We start from the raw sequence: 13400 nt of genomic DNA on the forward strand, positions 1-13400 counted from the left end.
AGTAACTAGTTACACATAAATATATTTTTTGACAGAGAAATACTCCGTCTGTAAAGAAATATACAAATCTTTTATATCACAACTTTATACATAAGAAAAATCAAGGGGAATATATATAACATATATAATTATAAAAAACAGAGTTGTTTTTAACACATTATAGACGAGTTGGTGATGATGGTGTGCGGTGTGCCTGCCATCCTGCAATATAGGTCGTCCGATTTATATCTGATGGATAGGAAGGAAACTATGTCAATTTTGCGAAAAGGTACCCACACACCTCTCCACATTTGCAAATAAGGCCTTCCCTCGTTCATCCTTTTCTCTCACAAGATAAAATACTCATACAAATGCATCTTGATGTTACGTGCAACGCACGGGCATTATGGGGGTTCAGCTGAGAATATAATACTCAGACAGGCTGACGGTTTTGGACTTTGGGCCGCAGGCCCACCCTGCATGTTTGGGGGCCCATGTGTTCTACCTCAGCGCTTTTCATATTGCAAGTGATCGGTACGGTGCTGGTTTTAGATGCTGTCACAAGGCGAATAGACAAAATTGAATAAAGCACGACAACTGTTGGAATGAAATCAAATGACAGTTCCTAACCAGCAATCAGAGTTGCAATTCTATCAACGATATACCATGTGATAAATAATACTGTCGTACTACTTATACATACAGGACACTTGTTTCACCATGCCAGATTATTACATCAAAATTTCTCGGAGGATAGATCAGTTCGGCAGTTGCGTGCTGCTACTGAAGAATTTCAAAGTTGATTTGGACCAGCTCTCCTTGCCAAGAAAGTTCGATTTTGACATCATCCCCTACCGTAAGATATGATTTAGATTTGAACCTTGACCATCCTTTAGCATCAATCATCATGCGACCATCCTTTGTACTTATGGTATATTGAGCAGGTTCATTCACACCAAGGCTGCGCATGGTAAGAGAAACTTGGCCGCGGTCGCCCGGATTGTTGAACGACTCCCTCATTGCTCTAGGAATTCTCTCTTTGCAAACAAGAAGACATACCCAAACAGTTAGATCAACACAGTGAATCATGTGAAACAACATGGAAAGAAAAAAGAATGAAGCACTTGGGCGGCCAATGCTTACCAAGAAGGTGGACATGTCGGTTTTTGTAAGGACTTTGGTATATGAAGTGCGAACTACAGCCCAGTCTGTTGCCGGTGCAACTGCACGGGCCGGTGCAGATGCAAGTGCAAGTGTTGGTGCAGGTGCTGAAGCCGCTGCTGCTGCCGGAGATGGTGCTCCTTGTAGAGCTGGTGTCGGTGTCGGAGCAGGTGCCAGTATCGATGCCCGATCCTCCGGTAGATCAGACTGATCCGCTGACGCGGTCGGTGCCCAATCCTCAGCTGGATCAGACTAAGCTGCTACCACTTTCAATGCTAGAGCAACTGCCGGTGCTCGATCCTTTGCTGAAGGTGGTACCGATGTGCGAGACAGCAACGATCGTGTCTGGTCTCCTATGATCAGCTTTCTAACTTGACTAGGATCCGTGACCGTGATCCAGTTTTTTTCTTCATTTCTTTTAAACGCGAGAAGGACTAATTGTGGCGTTTTTGTTAAACCAAACTGCAGTTCATCATAGGGATTCAGCTTGTACTCAGACAATAGACTGATCCAATTTTTTCTAGTAATATAAGTGATGGACAGTGGCTTCGTTACTTACACGACATAAGAAGTGAAACCTGCAAAAATAGCCATCATACAGCAAACCAAACGGTTTATTCTGTGATGAATGTCACATGGCAAAACCTGCATCGTAAAATTGCAGGAAAAGAAAGAAAACATGACATTAAATCAATAAGATTTAGACAGTAAATCAATAAGATTTACTTGATGCGACACGAGTGAATCCTTACCAGGAAATCACTATGTTGAAGTACTAAACAAAAGATTGATCATCCAACTACGGGTGGCATGCAGGGGCCCCGCCTACTCCCACAAGCAGGACAGTCCAAAGGTCGTGACAAATCGTATGGACCGAACATCCATGGGATTGGAAATCCTGGTGGGTGCGATAAACCCTGAATGCATACAGATATTGGAGTGTAACCATAATTGATAAACCGTCCTCACAAAAAGATGATCTGGATACTTCAAAATATACAGAATGAATTGAGTGGACATACATTAACATAGACCGTTCTCAGGACTGACCACACACCAAAAGCGGCAGTACTAATAAAAAATACAGGATTCACAAACACAAATCAAGTACTGAACAATAGTACTTAGTACAGACAAGCAAAGTTGCACTAATTAAACTCTACAGACTATTTCTTGCCACCGACCTACGGGATAAACCTCGCATAACTAACTAGGCCATGGACTTCATGAGAGATGTCTACATGCACCATCACCATCTTGTCAACCTTGCAGAACCTAACAGAGTGGTCTTTCCACTCATAAACATGATGATGAAGACATGCCGCATCAGATTTGTTGGGAAGCTTTACAAGAACCACACCCTTCGTAATCGAAGGCACAGCCAGGAAATTGTTGTGGTCAAGTACAACCTCGAGAACACGCCTGAAAACAATGCTACAGGAAAACACTAGTTCAGGACACGTGGCGACAAGGACACAACAGCTGGATAGTATAGCACTAGAACTCATCCCTAGGTCTTCCAGTTCACACGACATGACTTTGAGAACTTCATCTCCACCGCGGACCTGGTTCTAATTCAAACAGAAACCGTATTTTACTACTACCTCCATTCAGAAATATAAGATGATTTTCGATATTATACTCCATATATGACTACATATACACACAGAAATGAGTGAACAAATACACTAGAACATGTCTTCAAAGGCATGAGAGCAGAGGGATTACTTGCAATATCCATAACACAAGTTACTGAGGCAAATATACCCTCTTCAAAGGTAGCATTGATGTTCATAAAGTACTCCCTCCGTCCCAAAATTCTTGTCTTAGATTTGTCTAGATACAGATGTATCAAGTCACATTTTAGTATTAGATACATCCGTATCTAGACAAATCTAAGACAAGAAATTTGGGACAGAGGGAGTAGTTGAAAGTAATCTATAAGAAATCAGTGTCAACCTCTCGCATGTTTTGGTTAAAAGAGGAATTTAGAACCGCCATTTGGCACACTAAAATCACATGCAAGATCACCCAGAAAGTTGTACTACCAGTACTAGTACTGCGTGTTAGATGAAAAAACACGATCAAGATCGAGAAAAAAGATCGTCAACAAGAGACATTACCTGGACTTGCTTAATGAGGGATCCCGGAGAGGGGGGCTTGGACAGGGCGATGGCTTTGAGCTTGTCTGTGGTAGTCTCGGCGGGGTGCTTGCGCTTCTCCATACCATGAGCCTCGACGGTTTTGGCCAGAGCCATAGACATCATGTTGGCGGGTGCTCCAGCGTCCATCCAAGAGAGGAAGCTGAGAGAGAAGAGTGAAAGGAGGAACGAGATGAGGGAGAAGCGAAGCGAGTGGGGGTTTTCTTCAAGAGAGGAAGCTGAGAGAGAAGAGTGAAATGGTGGTTGCTTCGTCTGTCCAACTTACTGCTGGAAAGGAGGGGGTTTTGTGATTTGACGGCTCATTGGGCATTACTGTGGCGCTTCGATCGGGGTAGTCTACCAGCACTCTACTACGGAGTAATTTAGTGCATGGCTGGTGGACCCAGGTGCTGGCTGTCCCACACGTCGGCGAAAGTGAGTAATTTAGTGCATGGTTGGAGGAGGATCCACACGGTAGAGCGTGTCCGCTGTTTTTCTAAAGAAAAAAATGATTACACCAAGCGTTTCCATTCTTACAATGGAGGAGTGCGAAACACGGCAACCACTTGAACATACACAGTGCTCCTACTACTAGGCATGTGCAGTGGTCCATGAGTCAGTACTACACAATCTTGTTGCTAGTGTAGTATGATGTGACGATAACAAATGATGTTGTGCGCATGTCAACTACTCCTATATGTAACATAGTACCACTTTTTCGATTGTCCGGTCGAGAATGAACGGTGAGATCAATGTTAACAGAAGTATGTGTACAGCACACAGAGAGTACGGTGCTACAGTACTCCATGAAACATGAACCATATGAAGCACGAATAGTGTTAGGCAGGGTGTATGAAGGGTGCACGGGATGGGAGCAAAAGTTCCCTTCTCGACCCACTTTTGGGTGTTTGGCAGAGTACATGAAGGGTGCATGAGTCCACACTAGTAGGTTAACAAAAATACACGAAGAGGAAACAACTATATTGAGATGAGAATGCAACCAAACACACCCACACGCTTTGTGCTACAGTGACTGATCTGCACCGTCTGAGTTTGTTCCAACGGTCATGTTGCGCCGAGACATGGACATGCCCATGCAGAGGGCGCCTAAACACCACCGAAGTCCCTCTGCTTCTCAAGGCACACGACGTTGGTGATGTAGGGTGCAACCGCCCGCAGAGCCTACTCCCGGTCGATGGGAGCCAACTCGTCAAGGACGGCGTCCAATGGCATGAATGGATTCCGGTGACGGAGCCCTGAAAGGATTCGCCCGACAATGGGGACAGTAGCCTGCAACCCCTCCTTGTCTAGCTCAGCCCCCACCATCACGCGGAGACGTCACAGCTCCTCGGAGATATAGGTGAAGAAGGAGACCAGGTCAGGAAGCCGCAGCTCGTTGAAGTCGACCGGGTGGTCGAACGAGTTTAGCCCGACGACCGGCATCGTCGCGCTGGCACGACGGTAGGCATCACGCAGCCGCAACACGTGCATGGCAACTTGCTTCACCAAGTGGCTGAGGCGATCCTGTAACTCATCACGGTTAGCCCGCTCGCGCTCCAGCCGGCTCCCCTGACGGCCTATAGTATCTCCCGCTTTCTGCAGCAACGTCGCCGATGCCTCGAGCATCTTTGTGGTGGACGCCTGCCGCTTTTGAAGCTCCGTGAACTCCCGCACATAACGGAGGAGCATGGCACTCCTCTCCTCCTTGAGCTCACGGAGCTCCACGTCCTTGGCCCTTAGCTCCGCATCCTTGGCATGGAGCTCCTGTGTCAGGTGCCTCACCTCAGACTCCGTGATCTGCTGCGCCACCATGGAACCAGGTAGAAGCAATGGGGAGAGGAAGCAAAGGGGGTGAAACGGCTGAAAGGCAATGCAATCTACGGGAAGGCGGAGGGAGCCAGCCGAGGAGCAGGGAATCTTTTGGTTTTCACCACGGTAAAACACCAGTCGAAGACTTCTCACATCAGGGAGCAGTGGGTTTTACAGGCAGAGTCATCATGACTAATTGCTGCCGTGCCTGCTCCCGTCAATCAAAAAATTAAAAATCCTACCGTGGCTGCTCCCGTCAATCAAAAAATTAAAAATCCTGCCGCACCCAAACACCAGAGCAACGCCGCGGTGGATATTTAAATTGACCTGCTGGCAAGTAGATAAAAAAGGGGTGAAAAAACAAATGTGGCGGCGGCCTAGCTAATCAGTCAAACTAGCCCAACTAGCTAGCCACCGTGCTTCACTGTTGTACTCGGCGGGAAAGGTGGTCTTTTGTGATCTGACGACTCATTTACTTGCTTCGGCGCTACGACCGAGGAGGACCCAGAAAACGCGCGGTAGGGCGTCCCACGTCAGGAAGAATATATGCGTGCACCTCCCAGGAAGACCCTGAAACCGTGCGGTAGGGTGTGCCACATCTCGGCACGGAGGGAAAATGTGCGTGTAAAAACATACACCCTCCGTCTAGGTGTGTAAGTCATCTTACGAAAATCAAATAATCTCAAAACACTTAGGCACGGTGCATTAACTTCTATCTCGTTTCTTGTTTCTTGACATATCAACCAATAAGAGATGAGGGGTGTGCATGCTTTTAATGATTTGAGACTACCAAACACGACATGTAGTGCTTAGTTCATTGCATGCAATGCTATTAATTAGAAAATAAACATTAAGGTCTCTCGTTTTCCCCTCCTACTTGGTCACGGTGACTTACTCACCTAGACGGAGGGAGTACTGTATCAGACGTCGTCAGTAACTCTAGTACCTATGGTTCGACCTTGGGACCCAGGCAGTCGGTCGAAAACACCCCACTAGCCACACAACTTCATCATGCAAACGTGGCACGGAGGATAGATGTGGTTAGCTCCGTCTCGACCAGCCACAACATCTCTTGTTCTAGGCGATTCTTCTATTTTCCAAGCTTTTTTTAGTTGTAATAACACAACGGCAAGCTAGCAGCGCTCTTCGTGTGTACCCGTGCAAAGGTTAGACGATGGAGAGAAGAGAGATTGAGATTGCACACCTGGGACCCACCAGTAAGTGAGACAACGGTCATGCACATGTTGACGAGGCACTCCCTCTACTCTACTCAACGTAATATTGTATAAAATCAAGTTATGGGACAAAGCAAACAACCGTTGTTGTTTCAGGCTATCGACTTACGCTTTGTAGTCGAGGTTGCCAGTTCGAATCTCGTCTTTCAGATTTGTTAGTTTTAGGTCCAAATTTGATTAATGACAAGTGGGACCCCCGTGTGTTGTTCCGATATTTCAGCGTCGGATGGTTTTTTTGAACAAACACTTTGCGCGGTTAGACAAGTAACGGCATGAGTTACACGTATTTTGCAAGTTTACGAACAAAAATGACAGCGGCATAGAATATCACATCCACCCCGCAGCTTAGATACTATGGTGATACGAGTTTTTACGCCGTTGGAAGTGAGATCCAATGGCTTGGGAGTAGTCTTTGTAATTATGCACAATTTCCAAACTCTCCAAAGGTTTTTTTGCAAATAAAACATTCAGGCCTCATGTGTGCCACTGCATCTTCGATCCAACGGCTCCCCGTTGCTCATAGGTGCTCCCCGTAGCTTAATTACCCGCTATGGTAATATGAGCATCTAGGTCGTATGATCAGTGATCAGATGGCACATGCGTAGTACTTGTACTTTCTACGCATTTCCCAAACTCTATCAACCGTATATTGCGAAAACATTCAAACCTCCTACTGTGGGCCGTTAGATCTCAGTGAACTCGTATCACCATAGAATCTACGGTGCGGGAGCACTTCATATACTCCCGTGCGAGAAAACACAAGGTGCTATCGCAGCTTGGATGCTACGGTGATACGAGCTTTGAGGTTGTTTGATCTGAGATCCAATGGCATCTGAGCAGTCTTTGTGCTTGTAAGCAGTGGCCGAACTCTTTTGGGGCTTTTCCACAAAAAAACCATTCGATCCACCGAGGAGGTGTTGGGTCACAAATCCAACGGCTCCGAAGAGCTTGTATCACCAAAGCATCTAAGGTGTGGTAGCACATGATATTCTTACATACAGGAGAATATGATGTCCTCCTTCATCTTAGATGCTACAGTGATACAAGCTTCGAGGTTGTTGGATATGGGATCCAAGGGCATCTGAGTAGTTTTTGTACAAATTGTGTGCAATTCTCAAACTCATCAAGGTTTCCTGTAAAAATATTAAGACACATCATGTGAGCTGCTATATCTTAGATCTACAAGCTCCAAGCAACTCGTATCGGCATATAGCATCTAAGGTATGGGGGCACCTGATATTCTCCTGGGGAGGAGGGGTGGGGGGTGCACAACCAATCGGTGGTTGGGAGGGTGGGGACAAATATAATCTAAACAACCCTAAACAGAGCTCCACAATTTTATCTAAGGTCGAGGGGTTGACCCCCGACAATCATAGCTCCGCCTAAACACAACATTTGCATGTACTGTTGTACTAGACTTAATATTCATGTTTCAGTTTCATGTTCATTTTAAATATTGAACCGAGGACCATGCATGTCTGACATTTTACTCCCTTCATTCCTAAATATTAGTCTTTTTAGAGATTCCAAATGGACTGGCACATACAGATGTATATAGACATATTTTAGAGTCTAGATTCACTCATTTTGCTCCGTATGTAGTCACTTGTCGAAGTGTCTAAAAGACTAATATTTAGGAATAGAAGGAGTATTTTTGAATTTGTGTCATACATGCATGGTTTGGAAAAATAGATGCACTATACTTATTGGATTGTTGTTGTGTTCGTGCATGTCTCTCTCTCTCTCTCTGTGTGTGGTCATATGCTTGATACATACAAAGTTTTCTCACCTCCATATTGTTCATCTTTTAAATTTGAATTTGCATTGGAAAACTTACTAGGGATACCATGAAATGTGAAATCCACGTTGAGATCACTATATCACAAACTCACTCTAATTCAACAACTCGTCATAAATCAATTACCACGTTGAGATTAGTATTTGCAAGGAAAATACGGGTATTGTAATACACATAGATTCGTTCGGCAATTTAAAAGGTTCCTTTCGTATTCTCAAATGGTAGGACCCAACGGCGTACCAGCCAGACCTTGGCTCCTATTAATCCTAAAAAAACCGGGCTTGTGTCCTTCGGTCGCGCACGTGGTACGCACATTAGGCAACCCCAACTAGTCGAGCCTTAGCGTTTCAAGTCGAAATATCTGGCGGCCAGAATTCCAGCTCTAGGAAATTCCCCTCATGTCCCCGGTCCATAATGACTACTGATGAAAAATGGAGGGATGCTTTAGTAACTAGACAATGTTACCTACCGTGCCAAGCATGGTTCAATTCCCTCGGTCGCCGCTCGTCAAGGTCACCCGTCAACTGCATTGCCTAGTACTACTACTACTACACCAGGATGAGCACATAATTGAGCCTATTTGTTCGTGCCTAATACTTGAGTTAATATATCAGGCAATGCACTGGTACAGAGGGATTATCCTTTTACTCTGCATATATAACTTGTTTGAAGTCTAACTAAGCAAAATATTTGACCAAATCCTTTCTTAAGAAATACAATAGGACATATGTACAACTTGAAAATTTATTGCATGATGCAGGTTATGATATTTTTTCGAATCCTGGATCTTAAATTTCAGAAAATCCAAAAGTGAGCATAAGTTCTTGAAACTGAGCATGGTCACGTGATATGGTACAAATATTACTTCATAAGTTTTTTCTTCAATTTGAGACAAGCTGCTTATGACAAGTTGCACAAATGAAGAGGCAAGGTATTTTGGAACAAAGACCTGTCACGTGAAGGCGAACCCTTTCACTATTGAAATTGTGGGCGTTTATGTGCCGCCACGAGTCCTCGCTTCTCATTGGCAGGTGCCGTCCGAGCAAGTGTGTGATGAGTCGACGGGAGGCGTGCGAGCAGACTGCTGCGCTGGTTGACAGGGAGGCGTGCGAGCAGACCGCTGTGCAGGCTCACTGGGAGGCGAGCCCTTTGACCAGGCTCCGCCGCCCACCTTCGTCCCAACTGCTGCCACTTTTAATGGCGCTGGTGCCGTAGTTTAAAATCAACCCCGCACTACCCGGTATCGCTACAATCTTCTCTCTTCCTCTCCGATTCTCCTGTCGTCTACCTCCAACTAGCCTGACCTAAACGTACGCCATGCCGCATTATGATGGTCTGCCCTTAGTGTTCCAGTTTCCGAAGGAAGATACCCAGCCGGAGTATCAAGAACATAAGGCGCTTTGGGACGAGCTTGAACTGGCCTTGCTGGAAGATGTCGCGCCTGTCCCCGCTCCCGTTCCGGCTCCCGTCGCCCCAACTGCGCCATCGCCCATCCCCGTGGCATTGATGGGCTGGGAGCCGCACATTGTCGCCGAGCTTGATCCCACGGGGTTCCACGAGGTCCCCGCCGACTTTCATGCGCCCGTGCACCTGCCAGCGCCTATGCCTGCATGTGCACTGACGCGCACGCCCGTGCCGGTGCCCGTGCACCTGCCAGCGCATGCGCCTGCGCGTGCACTGACGTGCGCGCCCGTGCCGGTGCCCATGCGCACGAATGTCTCCACCGCACCGTTGATAGCACCTGTCCCCGCGAGGGTGCCAATGCCCCCCTCAGCAGCATGGATGGCTGCCGTCGACCGCTTCCTTGCACCAACGCCAGTCGTCTCCTCCCGCTAGTTGACTCGCTCTGAAGTCCAGAACATTTTGGCCTTCCTTGAAGCTAGGCCAACGTCCAGGAGGACGTCAACAACGGCGCAAGACGCCACCGTCGCCGTCGGCCAGTGGCCCGACGACACACAGAGCACGTCAGAGGAGCTGTTTCCCACCGCAAGACGCCGCCGCCGCTGCCGCATAATCTAAATTTGCCATGAAAAACGTTTGGATTGCCATGCTTAAAATCTGAATGTTTATCATTTCTGTTTATTTTATATCGATCATCGTATAATTTAAAGTCGGAGTCAGACTGAACGAAATCTATGGTTTGATCGATTGAATGTTCTGCTAGAGCCGTATCAAATTAAATATAAAACGTCATCAAGCCACATGTATTCCTTGTCATCCAACGACCTAGACTGCTTCAATGTCGAGCCCTCAACACAGTTTAGCGTGTAGTTAATATCATGCCAAAAGTAGTGCTAATCACATAATAACACGCAAATAATATCCTACTTAATATCCGCATGCACTTAATATACTTCCAAATTAACGTGCATTGCACGTACACACTGACTAGTGCTGCTAGTACATGAAACTGGTGCCGTGACTTGTGAACGCGTCCAGATATGGTCAACCGCAACATCGCCCGCGAGTTCTTCGTGTTTGCCCGTGCGTCTAAATGCAGAAGGGGAGGAGAGAGAGAGCACACATGGAACCCACCAGTAAGTAAAGGCGAATAGTACTAAAAATAATATTACATGTTATCCATTAAATAGGCTGTGGTAATATAAAAAGATTATGTGAACAAAGGGGGTACAACAAACATTGCTGTTCTACGTATGTTGCCTATTGACGTGCGGCTTGAAGGCCCGGTCGCATGTTCGATCCTTGTCCTTTATTTTTTAATTTGTATATGGGTCCAAATTTGTTTCATGACATGTGGGCCCCTCGGTGTAGTTTGTAGCACTTTAATTTGTGGGTCGAAATTTGTTGCATTCCAAGTGGACTATCGGTGTGTAGTTTTGTAGCTTATTTATAATAATTAAAGAGAACAACATAGTTTTTTGCAATAATACCATGGTGCGACGTTGAAGGCGAGAAAGGACGTGCGAGAGAGCGATGACCGAGCCAGAGGGAAATCAACTAGGGGAGTTGCAGGGGTTGCAATGGTGTTTGGAGTAGTTGTGGGCTGAATGCTACGGAAATATAATCTAAACCGACTGGAATAAATGCCTACACAAATTAATCCAAGGTTGGAGTGCCCCTTGCAATGTAAATAGCTCCGGCTTTGCGAGGGATGGAGAGGTAGTAGCTTCAATGCGTGGAAGATTCGGTGTGAGAAAGCAAGGTCAATCGAGAGACATATAGATAGAGAGACAAAGTGAGTGTGGTCCAACATTCATTGAACAGGTATATATATGCTCTAGAGAGATATTGTCCGATTGAGCTTTTGGCAAGGGTGAGGGCTGTAAGATAGAGCTTGAGAGATGATCTAGTCACAGACGTGTAGATCTATTTTGTGCGTGGGAGGAAGCAAGGTCAATCGATCACATAGGGTCGCCGTGCGATCAAAAGAGTGAGACGGAGAGTGACCTAGATAGACAATGTGCGTGAGAGAGTATACAATGTGAATAGGTTGAATTGGGCTCAAACATGGTGATATATTTGTCCGAGAAAGAGCGAGGTCAATCAAGACATACAGAGAGAGAGATAGAGATAGATAGATAGATAGATAGATAGATGGATAGATAGAGAGAGAGATTGAGTGATCCTGGCCCGCCATGAGGTCGAAAGAGTGGCGGCAGCTTGGATGGACTGACCTAGATAGACAATTTGCGTGAGAGAGTATAGAGTGTGTCGATCGAGGCCCGAACAGGGAGATATATCATTTGTGTGTGAAAGAAAACTAGGTTAAACAAGACTCAGATAAAGAGAGCAAGATTGAGCGAGTGTGGCCCGCCGTGCGGAAGAAAGAGTGAGACAGTCTCGAGGGAGTGACCTAGATATACAACGTGCGTGCGTGCGCACAAGAGGTTGGGGGGCTAGATAGGCAATGCATGTATTTAGCGCGAGAGGGTGAGAGGGAGAGGGGCAGAGAGAGAGAGAGAGAGATCGACATGGGGTGCAATGGCGGGTGTGTGAGGTAAATACATTTGGTAACAGAGTGGAAAAAGGGGTTGTGTAATTGAGAGACTTAGAGATCGAAAAATGGAGAGAAAGAATGAACGTGTGTTGGAAACTGATAGCTTCCTAAGGTGGTTAGGAGAGGAAGATTGACCAATACAGGAAGTATGTAGCATGTGTGTGTGTGTGTGTGTGGGGGGGGGGGTTGAATGTACATAGTACGAGACTTAATATCGATGTTTCAATTTGGTGTACATTGTAAGACTTGAACTGAGGACCATGCATATGAGTAATTATTTCGTATTCGTGCCATACTAAGTTTCGAAAAGTTGACATTGACTCAATTTGTTGTGCTTTTCTGTAGGTCATATGTTTGAATCCATCCAAAAGTTTTCTCACTACCATGATGTTCATCATATACATATGAATTTGTATTAAAAAGTAGCATGGATACAGTGAAATGCAAAATCCACATTAGAATTGGAGATCGCTACGTGACACACACTCTAATTCAAATAACTAATTATGTGACACACACTCTAATCCACGTTAGCGTGGATACCATTTCATTTTTTTCCGAATAACTCCTCATTAATTAATTTATAGTACTCCCTCTGTTCACTTTTATAAGACCTTGAAGACATTTCAGACAATGTGCAAAACAGTTCATTTTAAGTTGTCTGAAACGACTTACAAAAGTGAACCGAGGGAGTATCTCATTTCGAATGACTAATTATTGCAAGTAAAACACGGGCATGGTAATACATACAGATTCGTTTGCATATGAAAGAAGATTCGTTTGCATTCTCAAATGTAGGCGCACCAGGCAGACCAGGGTCCTGTCGGGGTGGATGCTGCTTCGGTGCCTTAAGGCACCGAAGCATAGTCCTGTCGGCGTGGTCGCGTGTGTCGGACGAACGCGTAGCACCCAGCCACCCACCCCTCCCTCGTCCCTCCCTCCCCCACTCCCTCCCCCCCATGCACTAAAAAAAGGACGATGACAAAATAAGTTTGCCCTCTTCCACATTTTGGATTGAAATATCTGGCGGCCCCAATTCCAGCCCTGCAAAATCTCTCTTCTCCACCGTCCCCTTCTGCGCCCAGATTGCTCAAATCCCTAATTCGCCGCCAACCCAAGCAAAGTTTGAATCGCCCCTCGTCTTGTCTCTTTCCCCACCTCTGTGCCGGACGACGACGACGAAGACGACGGTCACGCTTCACCACCGCACCAGAGCTACCTCATCTAAGCCCTCGTCCACCGCACCGGGTGGTCCACCGACAATGTCGGCCGCTGCAACGACGTGCCTCACAGACACCGAGTTCCACCGCATCAGGTGC

This window comes from Triticum aestivum, chromosome 2B (genome assembly GCF_018294505.1).
Source record: "Triticum aestivum cultivar Chinese Spring chromosome 2B, IWGSC CS RefSeq v2.1, whole genome shotgun sequence".
Taxonomy (NCBI): domain Eukaryota; kingdom Viridiplantae; phylum Streptophyta; class Magnoliopsida; order Poales; family Poaceae; genus Triticum; species Triticum aestivum.